This window comes from Citrus sinensis, chromosome 6 (assembly GCF_022201045.2).
Source record: "Citrus sinensis cultivar Valencia sweet orange chromosome 6, DVS_A1.0, whole genome shotgun sequence".
NCBI classification, from domain to species: domain Eukaryota; kingdom Viridiplantae; phylum Streptophyta; class Magnoliopsida; order Sapindales; family Rutaceae; genus Citrus; species Citrus sinensis.
In genome coordinates this window covers 8,831,460-8,845,771 of record NC_068561.1, presented here as the reverse complement: position 1 = coordinate 8,845,771, position 14,312 = coordinate 8,831,460, and positions in this window count along the sequence as shown.

The window sequence follows — 14,312 nt, the reverse complement described above, 5'->3', positions numbered from 1 at the left end:
TCTAATTACAATTTAGCAGTTTGCCTCCAATTTTCCTTGTTACTTGCTCAGACTCTTTAGTTATTGAATTAACATGATATACAAAATAGTTGTTGCTTATTATTATTGTTGTTGTAATGTGGCTGATTTGGATAATCATTTCGATGTGATTTGTGAGATATGATGTATAATGATGTAACTATTCACTATAACAGAATCTAACAGAATTAGATTAGATGATTGATGGTTCTAACCGCTGATTCTTGAGATTTGATTGGCATTCTTTTTTAATTGAATCTCATTTTTTTAATTGATCTCTCTGGAATAATATCATCCATCACACTTTCTCTTCATACGATCTGCATAGTTCATAATTTATCTTAGTTTTCTAACGAATTCATCTTTGAATTGTCAACAATTAGTATATTCTAGAAAGTAAACAATAGCAAAAACGATTCAACATGGTACAAAGTACATTAGCTCCCCACGTGCTTCTCTAAAATTGTTTCCAGTTACTTCTCAATTTCAAGAAATTGCTTTCACTACTTATCTCAAGTTCAAGAGAAGCCACATGTTGCAAAAACTTAGAAAATTTTTTGAACTATATTTTTGTAGTTATGTGGGTTAGTTTGCTATTATTTTTTTAATTGGCATCTTTTATGTTTGTTGTATAGAAGGAAAATGATGTCTTTGATGTGACATTTTTTAAGTTGAAAATATATTTGCCAGCTCATTTTCAAATATTATATGAAAATAAAAAAAATAGTAAAAGTGTATTTGGTTGATTGTCTGAAAATATGAAAATTCATTTGCTATAATATTTGTAAAACATATTTTTTTACTATTCATTATTCAATAAAAATAATATTTTTTAATTTATCTATTATTATTATTATTATTTATTTAAATAAAATAAAATACAAATGAACCCAACTACAACCTTTTTCCCCCTTTCTAAAGGAGTCTACTCATGGGCAATTCTAATTTACAATCTAAAAAATACTAGAAAAATGTAAAGTACATATTATTTTTGCATCCATACATACCTAATTATTTGCATGTCTATAGCAATGGCCATAAGTTAATACATTGAGTTAAAAAAAAAAAAAAAATCATCATACTTGACACAAGTAAATCACACCATACTATTTCCAAACTAATTTTTAATTACATTTATTTAGTCTTTACTTTTGATCAAATAAAATAGATTTTTGATTAACGCTCTATATTATTTTTATAATTTAAGAATTAAAAATCCAAGACATATTATATAAAGTATTTTTTATTCATGAGAGTATTTTTAAGGGAGCTTGCAGGGAGAGGGATGGGATTTTAGTAAAGAAAAAAGGTATGTTAAATGAGATTTGGATGTAGGTCCCAGAAAAGACAAATCAATAACACGCCTCTATTACCAATGGGCCTTTGGTCCAGTGGGAGAGCCCTTGCATTTAGAATAATGAGTGCAAGGGTTCGAGCCTCCATAAAAGCATTTATGGGGCTTATTTACAATCCTTCCTCAATTATCACATAATTGAGTGGAGCCAGTCTATTCATCACGAAATGTGAGTAGAGTGGACAGCCCTCAAATATTTGAGAAGGTTTGAAGAATTTGGGCAGCGCTTCAGAGGAGTACATGCCACGATGAAGGTCCCAATTGTAGAATCTGTGTGTAAATATTAATTGTAATACCTACAATCCTGTATAAACAGTATTCAAAAAAAAATAACACGCCTCTATTTTTTTAAAGTTTTTTTTCCATTGTTCTCATAAAATTGGCATTCTCCAACTTTTCTTCACAAATGATAGAAAACGTGAAACTTTTTATTTTCTTTGTTTTCATTTTACTATTACAAAACTATCTACCAAATGTATTTTCTTAATTTTTTTTTTTTGAAAAAAAAAAGACACTAAGTGAAATACCTTAGCAAACAAGTTGTAAGTCCCATGTAAAATTTTCTTTTAGACCACACAGATTTAAATAAGTAAATAACAAATAAACAGATTATTTCTTGATACCTTTTCAATTATTTGGAGAGTTAGCTAGAAAAAAATATTTCAAACATGTCTTGGCTAAAATGGGTCAAGAATAAATATAAACAATGATATTTTATATAAAAAGTATATCATTATATTCACCCATTTAGTTTTCAAAACTTAAAGATATGTAATTATCAAATTACTTAAACATAATTTCAAAGATTATTTTTTAATGACTACAGAAAAAGACCAAATAACTTAATAAATCGTATAACATAATTATTAAACAAGTGCACAACCTTTTACTACATACAACAAATCAAATCATCTAAAAATTATTAATATTAAGTAATTTTACTTTTAAATTAGAATTCACTAGTGTAGTGTACGTAATTAATGTGATATTGTGAAATGTTTATTTAATAAAAGAAAAGTAAAGATTAAAAATGATTTGGCAAGAAAATTTTGAGTCTTTTATAGAGAACTTGCTATATGATAATTTGAAGCAAAAATTTTATCAAAAAAAATTATGCACTCATGTGGCTTCCTTTTGAGGAGAAATAGTCAAAAGTGTTCAAGAAAGTTCTTTGTTGAAGGGTAATGCTGTAAAAATAAATATGGTACAGATGGAATTATTGTGAAAGTATTGGCTGATGGTTAAGTCAAATAAAATAATGATAGAAGAGACAGAAATATATGCATTTATACTAACGACAAGAGAGGTAAATGAGAGTACAAGGAAAATCGCCATCTAAATATAATCATCCCATACCTCAGGGTAGGCATTTAAAAATAACCCTTTATTACATTTTTCATCCTCCATTTTTTTTAAGAGAAAAGAAAATTTTGAAACCAAGCCAATGCTTTCCTGTTTGCTTTAAAAAAAACTGAAATAAAGGAAAATTCTAAGATATTGTAACACCTTAGGCAAATCCCACATCGGCAAAGCACGGGAGAGATGCTGAGTTTATAAGAAGTGATTCACACCTTAATTGGCAAGATGCATTTTGGGGTGTATGGACGCCCTAGAAACAAACTCGTGTGGGCATTGTTAAGGCTCAAAGCGGACAATATCTTATCAGGTATGGGTTGGGTCATAATATTATGGTATCAGAGCGGTTTCGCGTGTCTTCTTGAGCGATGGTGGGGCAAACCTCAGCGAGTACTCTGAGTCCCTAAGGAGGGGTGTATATAACACCCTAGGCGAATCTCACATCGGCAAAAGACGGGAGAAATGTTGAGTTTATAAGGAGTGATCCACACCTTAATTAGCAAGACGCGTTTTGGAGTGTTTAGGCTCTCTAGAAACAAACCTGTGGGTTGGGCCATGACAAATATCATGATTAAAATCACTACATTAGTGCTTCAGTTATTGTGTACCATTTGACTAGATGAATGACATGCAATAACTATAGTATAATAAAAAGATTTGATTTTTTTTAACAGGTTACAAACCAATTAATTTATTTTAAGGGTCTGGCTATGTTGGAATTGCTCTAAGGTAGAGCACGCCTTTATAACCACACAATCAAAATTATAACGTATTTTTTTATTATTTATCAATTTACGTGCGTTGTTTTGATTTGTATTCTACCTTAGAGCAGCTCCAAGGTAATCATTGCTTTATTTTAAAAGTAAAAGTTAACCGGTTAATTAAAAAAATATTATATTTTTTTGAAAAGTTATTATAATTGATTTATTTTAAAACCACTCGCTCATCCCAAATTAGGGATTTATTGAAATCAAACTTTAGCCGCTGGTTTTACTTGACCAAAAAGATGAGAACACAGTGACCCCATTCACCAACCAAATCTTTAGCCAGACCACCAACACCTTGGTAAAGGGCAAAAGGGAAAGCAATTCCTAGCGGTTGATAGCCACGCCTAGAGAAGAGAGGGAATTTTGGATCTATTTACCCCAGTAGATTGAGAGGGAAAGAGCACCCGAGTCTTTCTCCATTGCCAACTCGATGTCGTCGTCATCATTTCATTGTTTTGTTCCCTCAGGTGTTAAGGGATGGCAGAGTTTGTTGCCCTTTGGCCAACTCGAAGGGGCTGACGTTCGATAAATCCCAAAACACATAATCCTTGCAAACTCGAAGGGGTGGAGGTTGTCTTCACATTGTGCTTTTTTTTTCCCCCCAAATCTGCCACACGCTGAAATGCCCATCAAGTTAGCCTATTGTCGATATTGTTTTTCTTTGAAATTTAAGCGGCAATTGTTAGTATGCTGTTGATATTATTTGGAAGATTGTTTTGGTTAAAATATTTAAGATGGGTTGCTGCTCATGTACCTTGATTTTTTATGTACTTGATTTCCCTTGATTTTTTTTCCTTTTTTCATTTGAGTTGAAAATTGCTTTTTGAATTCGAAGTTGTTTCTCAAATTTTATTTTAATCAAGTCGAGAACTATTAGGTAATCTATACAACTGGATTTAGTTTGTATAGGCAAGTGCTTCCTTTCATTCCTTTCAAAGGGTAAGGCCACAAGTTGGACCCACAGGGAAGGAGATACTGTTTCTGTGTCATAGTTGCCAGACTTCATAGATATATGTGTGTGTGTGTGTGTGTGTGTGTGTGTGTGTGTGTGTGTGTGTGTTTGTGTTATAGTTTTCAAACTTTTATATATGTATATTTTGTGGTTCCACTGTTATTGATTACGAAAATAATATTTAATAATTTTATCTCAAATGATGGGACATTTTTCGACATGTGGACTTTTTTCAATTTAATGATATCTTTGTATATTTCATTTATTGCTTTCATCTAACATTGTTTGATGAGTGATGATAGAGATATTAACTCTTATATAAACTTATTTTATATAAACTGATGTGGTCTAAATTCATTGGTTGAATGAAATTACAAAATACTAAAAATAAATAATGTGAGCCAAAAGCTATCAGGCCAACCAAATGAATTATGTTGCATGAATTTGTAGAAAATAAGTTTATACAAAAGTTTGTATGATATGATTTTTTTTCCAAAATGAATCATATATTTATGTTTTTTGCTCTATATCCAGATGTAACAAAAATAATGATCGTTCCCACTTTGGATGAATAAAAGTGAAAATTAAGATGTGAACTTACTACAGAATTGTCACCACCATGAGTCATGTGGTTGACTGCCTTGGCTTGGCTTGGGGCCTTGTGCCAAGTCATGGTAGCAACATGGGCGTGCTTGTGGCGAGCACGAAAGCAAGGCAAGTCCAATGCGTGGGCTGCAGCACAGCAGCAAGCGTATGTTCTGGCATAGGCTCAAGGAAGGCAGGACAGCGCATGTAAGGGCGTGTGTGGGTGGTGAATGCAACATCTTACAAGTGCATAAGCGCACGAGCACAAGGTGCAATGGGGCGTGCACGAGAGACACATAGGCAAGCGTGAGGCACAAGAGAGCCCAAGCATTGGGCGCAACAAGTCACGAGTGTGGCACAGAGGCGCTCGAGCATTAGGCGCAGCAGCGCGCAAGACAGTACCTTAATTGCCTGGGCAATTTGCGAGACAATGGCGTAATTGCGTGCCAGAAGTGCGCGCAAGCATGCAGCAACATGGGGCATGCACGTGGGGCTGAATCATGCAAAAATGAAAGGCGTTCATGTGTGGGCAATGTGCGAATAATGGCGGTTGAACGTGGAGCATGGTGGCTGCAACTCTCCGAAAGTGGCCTAAAATCAAGCATAAGTGGGCATTTGTGGATGCAACTAAGTGGGAGAACATGGCCTTAGATCACATGCCTAGAAATGAGGGGCAAAGATAATGGGTAGTGGTAGTTACTCATCAAGGAGGTGGGTAGCGATGGTTACATCCCATGATTTCTTTACTAATAGGCTTAATGGGCAACGGTTGCTTGATTGAAGGGGGAGTGGAGATGTGGTCCTTAGATAATTCTTGGTGGCGCTTAAACTTTGGGGAGGGAATTTGAGGTGGCGCGAGGGTGGTGCGCCACCTAACCTTGTGGTGCGCCACCTAACCTTAGCAAATGGGGGTGTCATTTGCCAGCTCATTTATATAAATAGTGATGAGCATTTATGTTAGAGGGCGAGTTTTGGGTAGAGTTGTGTCCTTGAGCATAAAACTTGAACTATTTGTAATATTTTCTTATTGCGGAAATAGAAAAGTTGGGGGTTGGTGCCTCCGTAAAAAATAAATTACTGGTGTTCTTGTGGCTTGTGTGTGTGTTGTTCTTTATGTTGGTAAGAAATCTCTCTTGCATAACCTCAATTGCGAGTCTTGGTTTACTTGCAACGCTTTAGCTTCCATTGGACATTGTGCAGTGGCTGGCTAAATGGAGTACTTAGCACCATCATGTAGGTTGCAGTACATAGTTAGAAGAAGCCCGGTGACAAGAACTATCATGAATTCATCAAATAAATTCATACTTTCTCTAAATTTATTACTATCATTTTAATTTAATACTATCTAAAATTGTAAAATGCATAAAAAGTTTTTCAACGACTTTCAAAAGGATGCCAATAGTCCAACACTCCAAGTAATTCATGCTAGATTTTGATTAGGTCAAATCAACTTACCCAAAAAACTCTTATGATCATTGTTTTACTCAATTTGTCCTAATTTTTTTTAAGAAACTTACCTTGATTGGGTATAAACTCGAAACTAAACTAATGAATCTAAATTCCTATTAAGTGTGCATTAAGAAAAAAAAAGTTAAAAATCACACATAAAACTAGTAGATTGAAAATAAAAGGGGTAAATTAATGTTAGAGGGATAAATTGATATTCAGAATTGTAAAGAAAAACAAAAGTTAAAAAAAAAAGACAAAAAACTTGTAAATTAACATTAATAGTGAAATGAAACAAAAATTTTGTAAATCACACATAGGACTAGTAAATTGAAGGAAAAATGGTAACTTAATGTTGAAAGGTAAATTGATCTTCAAAATTGTGAAAAAAAAATTAAGAAAAATGATCTAAGACTTGTAAATTGACATTAAGTGTGAAATGAAATAAAATTTTGTAAACCACGATATAAGAGTAGTAAATTGAAGGAAAAAAAAGTAAATTAATGTTAAAATAGTAAATTAGTCTTTGAGAATTATGAAAAAAAAACTTAGAAAAATGATATAAGACTTGTAAATTGACATTAACTATGAAATGAAACAAAAATTTTATAAACTATACATAAGTGTAGTAAACTAAAAGAAAAAAAGGGATAAGCTATCGTTGGAGTGGTAAATTGGTCTTCATAATTATTTAAAAAAACTGAGAAAAATGATATAAGACTTATAAATTGACATTTAGTGTGAAATGAAATAAAAATTTTATAAAATGATCATTGAAGTAGTAACTAAAGGAAAAAAGGGCTAATTAATGGTGGAGTGGTAAATTGGTCTTTAGAATTATAAAAAGAATAAAAACTTAGAAAAATGACATAACACTTGTAAATTGACTAAAAATGAAACAAAAATTGTGTAAACCATACATAAGAGTAGTAAATTGAAAGAAAAAGGGGCAAAATAATGTTGGAGTGGTAAATTGGTCTTTGAATTGAAAAAAAAAATGACATAAGATTTGTATAATGACATTAAATGTGAAATAAAATAAAAATTTTGTATATCACATACAACAATAGTAGATTGAAGGAAGAAAATGGTAAATTAATTTTGGAGTATTAAATTAGTTTTCGGGATTTAAAAAAATAAAAACGTAGAAAAATGACATAAGAGTTGTGAATTGACATTAAGTGTGAAATGAAACAATTATTTTATAAACCCAATATAGGAGTAGTAAGTTGAAGAAAAAGAGGGTAAATTAATGTTGAAGTAGTAATTGTTATACTTGTAAAAAAAAAAGAACATAAACTTAGAAAATGACTTGAGACATGTAAATTGAATTAAGTATGAATTAAAACAAAAATTTTGTAAACCACATATGGAATTAGTAAATTGAAAGAAAAACAATAAACTAATGTTGGAATAGTAAATTGGTTTGCATAATGGTTAAAAAAATAAAAACTTTGAAAAATAGCATAAGACTTATAAATTGACATTAAGTGTAAAATGAAACAAAAATTTTGTAAGCTAAATAGTAAATTGAGGAAAATAAATAAATTAATATTGGAGTGGTGAATTAGTCTTTAGAATTGTAAAAAAAATAAAAACTTAGAAAAATGATGTAAGACTTGTAAATTGACATTAAGTGTGAAATGAAAAAAAAAATTTATAAACCTAAAATAGGAGTAATAAATTGAAGGGAGAAGAGGTGAATTAATGTTGGAGTGATAAATTAGTCTTCATAATTGTAAAAAATAAAAATAAAAAACTTGTAAATGTAACGTAAAACTTGTAAAACAACATTAACTATCACATAACACATTAATTTAACTAGTAAATATAACCTAACTCTTTAACTAAAAAAGATAATTACCTGTTATTTAGGTTACATGTTCTCTATTTATTTAGAATTAATGATGATGATTTTTCATATAAATCTAACAGTTCACATCTATTACAAGATTGATGCCATAATTTTAATCACAACATCATATAAAAACAAAACCCAACTTATATTTTATTTTGATGGCCACCATATTCAAGTCCGTATAGTTTGCTAAAAAAATCAATTTAGGTTTTTTTATAAATATATAAAACTAATTTTTTCTTTAACATCCCATAAGTTTGCCAATTGCAAGTTTGCAATCGAAAGATGAAAAATAATTATATTTGCCAATGAATAAGCCATTGCAAGCACAAAGAAGATTAACTGTTGAGATTAAACAGACAAGAGACACAAAGAGAACTAGTCTTTTCTTTCTTTTCTCCATACATAAATAAATTGTACACCTATCATCTAACAAACAACATTACGAATAATTACGATTAAAAAAATACTACACAAATTTCATATTAGATGAAATAGCAAGGCGAAAAGATACAGAAACAAATTTGAAAGAATATTTACTTTTAAACACTATTTTACAAAGAACATACAATGCCAGTTAGCATCTCAAACCACTCATTCATTTTGGGGCCTTCACCCGTAAAAGTTGCACTCTATAAATTGAAATGCAGGGAGAGGCAAAACCAAAAGGTATTCACCTCATAACAAAATCCTTCTTTGTTCAGATTTTTACAGCTCTTTGATCTGATGTTAGATGTTGTTAAACATTTTAATATACTCGCAAGCGCACAAATATAGAAATAGAATAGTGGTAACGAGGTCAAACTCATAGGGATTGTTATAAATTGAAAAGTTTAATTTAAATATAAAATTAATATTAATTCTAACCTAGTTGAGCAATTTGAATTTTATGGGAAATTAAACTAATTAAACTAAAAAAAAATTAAAACAAAGGAGAATTCAATAAGACAAAAATTACTAAGGTTTTAGAATCCACCACTATTCAACTAGTAATTATCTAATTATTAATTAATCCCTAATTTTAGAGTGACAATTCGAAATCAATCTATGTCATCTCATGGATATAACAATTAAGCCCAAATAAAATTAATCTTGTGTAGGTTCTTTTTATACTTAATAGTATGATATCTAAACATCCCATGTAAACATATTGAATAACAAAGAGTCAAAGTTTTTCTAAGCACTCTATGAAAATAATTTGATGAAAGACACAGAATCAAAAATAATCATATATAAACTTTATTATCCAAGTATATATTTAGTCAAATATTAATCCTAACAATGAATAATGCATGACAGAATTGATGAAAAGATTTAATAACATCCAACTAATCATGTGAAACAGAACCATAAACATTAAAGAACATATATAGGGAATTAATTAAAAAGATAATTATTTAATTAAATAGGGGTTCATCTTTAACCTCAGTATAAGAGAATTAGCTAGACTTACTTGAATTGGGAGCAACAAAATAAATAAAACCAGCCATGGAAATTATTGAAGTGCTGCTGCCGGTTTTCTTTTCTGCCGAATGCCTAACATGGCTCTCCTTTTTCTCCTCTGGCGGCTGCCTTCTCAAAAGCCAAAGTAAGCTTTTATAGTCTTCAAAATGGGCCACCGACCTTTTCAATTCTAAAGTCGAAAGGCTTGGCCTTTTAATTTTTTTTGCTCTCATGCCCTGTTGAGTACTAGAAAATGTATATTTATAAAAGAGAAAATCGTCATTTTACATTTCAAGTCTTACTAACACCCTTACTTTTATGTATTTAAGTCTCTTGTGATTTAATTATGTGTGTTTTATGTTAATTAAGTATTTTATGTATTTTAGGGGCATCATGGTCATTTCACAATGAACGAGAGATCACACAGCAAAACGGACATCACTTTTGAACTCAGGACAGTCGAAAACCTTATGAGGAGCATAAAAAGAAAAAATGGCATTGTTCACATATACCGAATGATGACGTGGCATTGACCGATGATGTGGCATTGATCGATGAGGTGTCACGATCTTATTGGACTAAAATTCTTATATACTGTTGATCGGTGACGTGGCAGCATGTTAGTAGACCAAAAATCGTGCGTACGGTCCATGCATATACACAGAATTATTTACAACCAAACCGCGTCACTATTCAAGCCGCTTCACTGTTCAAACCACATCACTATTCAAACCACGTGGTCAAACAGGGTACTGTTGACCGATGACGTGGCGTAATCCTAAGCGTCCAAATTATTTTTAATCCGATGGTCATGATTTACTCAATGTATCTATAAAAAGGGGGCTCCCCTCCTAATTTGACATCTCTGAATTCATTTGTGAGTTCTATTTTCTATAATTCCTTCTCCATCTTGTATTTTCTATATATTTTAATAAATTCTCATTTTACCCCTAATTCAATTATGAGTAGCTAATTTTATTTCAAGCTTGGGTTGAAGGTGAAGTCTCAACATGTGCCATGGGCTTTATTTGGTAAATTTACTTTCTCTACCCCTTTAATTATTGTGGAAGTTTTGACTTTTCGTCGACAAATAGTAATAATCTTGGCTAGATACTACACTGGTTTAACCGGCTCCCTAGTACAATGTTATTATTATTTGGCACGATAAGTCCTTAGCATCATATTGATTAGAGTGTGGCTCATGAGGAGCAGAAAATCCCCCTCATGATTTAATTGACATTAATATCATGGTGCATGTTAATGCAGATTCAGATACCCAAGCACTTCATTTCAATAGTTTTCTCTTTAATTTATTCCCGCCATTTTAATTCAAATTTTAGGATAATCTAAGTCACTTTCACCATAAATTCAACCACTATTGCAGAAAATTAATTATACACATAATTAAAATTCATCTCCTCGTGGGATCGACACTCGTCACCATCAATCTATTCTATAATAGATTTGTGCACTTGCGAGTTCAATAAAATTTGCACAACAAGTTTTTGGCGCCGTTGCCGGGGAGGTAAGTTATTTTAATTCGTAAAATTAATTTTTGTAAATAATTTCTTTTAGTTATTTTCTTGTAATTTTTTTCTTATTTAAGAAAAAAGAAAAAGAAAAAGAAAAAAATTGAATCTGCATTTAGAGGTAAGAATTTCTTTTCTTTTTCTCTTCTTTAAAATTCTGTAGTTTAATTTTTCAGGTTATTTCTCTTTGTAATTTTTTATTTATCTTATTAATTTATTTTTCGTTAATTTGTTTCACGTATTTATTTTAGTGTGTTTTCATAGTAATGTTGTAACAGCGTGATAAGGTTAGTATCGTAATTTTTCCTTCTTCTTTATTTTTATTTGTTTTGTTCCCTTTTTTTTTTGTGTTCTTTGCATGCATGGTTGAAGGTCATCATTACCTAATCTTGAGCGTATAGACTTTGAACTTGAAAAAAACGTTTTGCACACACAAACACGTTGCAATTAAAAGTAAATTTGAAATGGATTTGCAACAACAACAAGCACCACCGGAGTGGCCATTTAAGGACTACTTCAGTCCCTTAGCTAATTTGAGTACATCATGCATAAGATACCCAAATGTAACTACTAGAAGTTTTGAGTTAAAACCTAGTGTGCTAAATTATCTCCCAACATTCTATGGCCTAGAAAATGAGGACCCGTATAATCATTTGAATGATTTTCATGTTGTTTGTCAAACTTTTAAATATGAGAATTTTTTATATAATGATGTTAAACTTATATTATTCTCATTTTCTTTAAAGGATAGAGCTCGTTAATGGCTCAATACATTGCCTACTAATAGCATTACATCATGAGAACAAATGGTAAACAAATTTTTTGAATAAATATTTCCCAATGCATAAAACCAATGATATTTGCAGGGAAATCTCAAAGTTTACCCAGAGAGAAGATGATCAGTTTTTCGAACATGAGAGCGATTCAATGGGCTACTCTTGAAGTATCAACATCATGGGTACGAGAAATGACACCAATGCCAATACTTTTTGGAAGGATTATTGCCACATGTACAAGAATGGCTGATGGCAAAAAGTGGCGGAGAGCTAATGTCAAAAAGTGCATCAGAGATTTTGGAATTCTTTCAGCGACAAGCAGATAATTCCCAACAACGGAGTCGATCGCTTAGAAATACTAAAAGAATTAAAGGAGTGAATGAGGTTCACATTGGCGAGTCAAGTTCGAGAATTAAAGAAGTCAAGGAAATGGTTGAAGGTCTTTCCTGACAAATAGCATCGTTAACGACTGCTAAATCAACAGAACCACATGACCATGACTCATACTCAGATCAAGCCCATGCTATAGGTGTAATGAGAAAACCATTTAATTACATCCTATACTCCCACACATATAGCCCTGGATGGAGAGACTACCTTAATTTTTTATGGTCTCAAGGATTCCAACAGAATGGTCTAGCGGCTTCAGCTCCACCAATGCAACCAATTCCTTAAGCTCCTCAAGCTTCTCAGCCCCTATTTAGACCATACAATCAGAACTAGAGCTACTCTCAACCCAGACCATAGGAGGATGCATTTCAGAATCTCAAGAATCTTACTCACTCTACGATCGAGCAACAGACCGCACCATTGATGAACTACAAAATGAGATAAGAGCAGGCTTCAACTCACAAGCCCAATCAGTTTCAAACCTCGAGAAAATAGTGGGACAGCTTGCCTCTTCAGTTCAGACTTTGGCAATGACTATTGAGAAAGGTAAATTCCCAAGTCAACCTGTGCCTAATCCTAAAGGAGTGCATGAAGTAAGTACTAGTTCACCACAGCAACATGGAAAGGTCAAAGCCGTCATGACCTTGCGGAAAAGGAAAGAAGTCAACAACAAGGTGGAGATGCCAGTGATAAAAATAAATCAAATTGTACCTATAAATACTGAAGACTCATCATCAGAGGAGAAAGAAGAAACCAACCCACGAGAATACGTTCCTAAAGCTCTATTTCCTCAGAGGTTAGCTAAAGGAAAGAAGGGAAACTCCACATGTGAGATTTTTGAAATCTTCAAACAGGTAAGTGTTAATATCCCTTTGTTTGATGTTATAAAACATAAAACAAGTGTCATCTTATGCCAAGTTTCTTAAAGACATTTGTACTAAAAAGAGAAACATTCATGTTCAAGAGAATGCCTTTTTAACAGAAAACGTTAGTTCTATACTCTAACACAAAATTCCTCTAAAACACAAAGACCCAGGCTCCCCCACTATCTCGTGTAGTATAGGGAACCACACATTGAGAATGTTTTTTTGGATTTAGGAGCTAGTATAAATTTGTTACCCTATTCAGTATTTATGAAACTTAGATTGGGAGAATTACACCCAACTCCAATAGTGTTACAGCTTGCAGATCGGTCCATGAAAATATCTCGTGGTATTGTGGAGGACGTGCTTATCCAGGTAGACAAGTTTTATTTTCCTGTTGATTTCATTGTAATTGACACTCAATCAATTCAGGATTCTAGGAAGCACATCCCCATTATCCTAGGCCGACCTCTCTTGGCAACTACCGATGCTCACATTCAATGCAAGACTGGAAATATACAGTTGTCCTTTGGCAACATGATTATGGAGCTAAACATTTTTAACATTGCCAAACAACCTCACAATGCAAATGATGGAATTGTTAATGTGGATTTAATAGAAGTATTAATTGATAATACTTTTCTTTCAAACCTTAGTGATGATCCTTTACAAACATATTTAACACACTTTGGTTTTGATTTTGATATTGACAGATCAGTTGATGAGGTCAACGCTCTACTTAACTCAGCACCATCCATGGACACTAATAAATGGAAGTCAAGAGTTGAACAACTAACACCATTAGAGAAGAAACTCATCCTATCATCAGAATCACCACCGGAACTCGAGCTCAAACCATTACCCAACACTTTGGAATATGTGTTTTTAGGAGAATAAAGCACTCTACCAGTAATCATCTCATCATCCCTAAATGACGAACAAAAAGGTAAGTTGTTGGAAGTGTTAAAAAAGCAC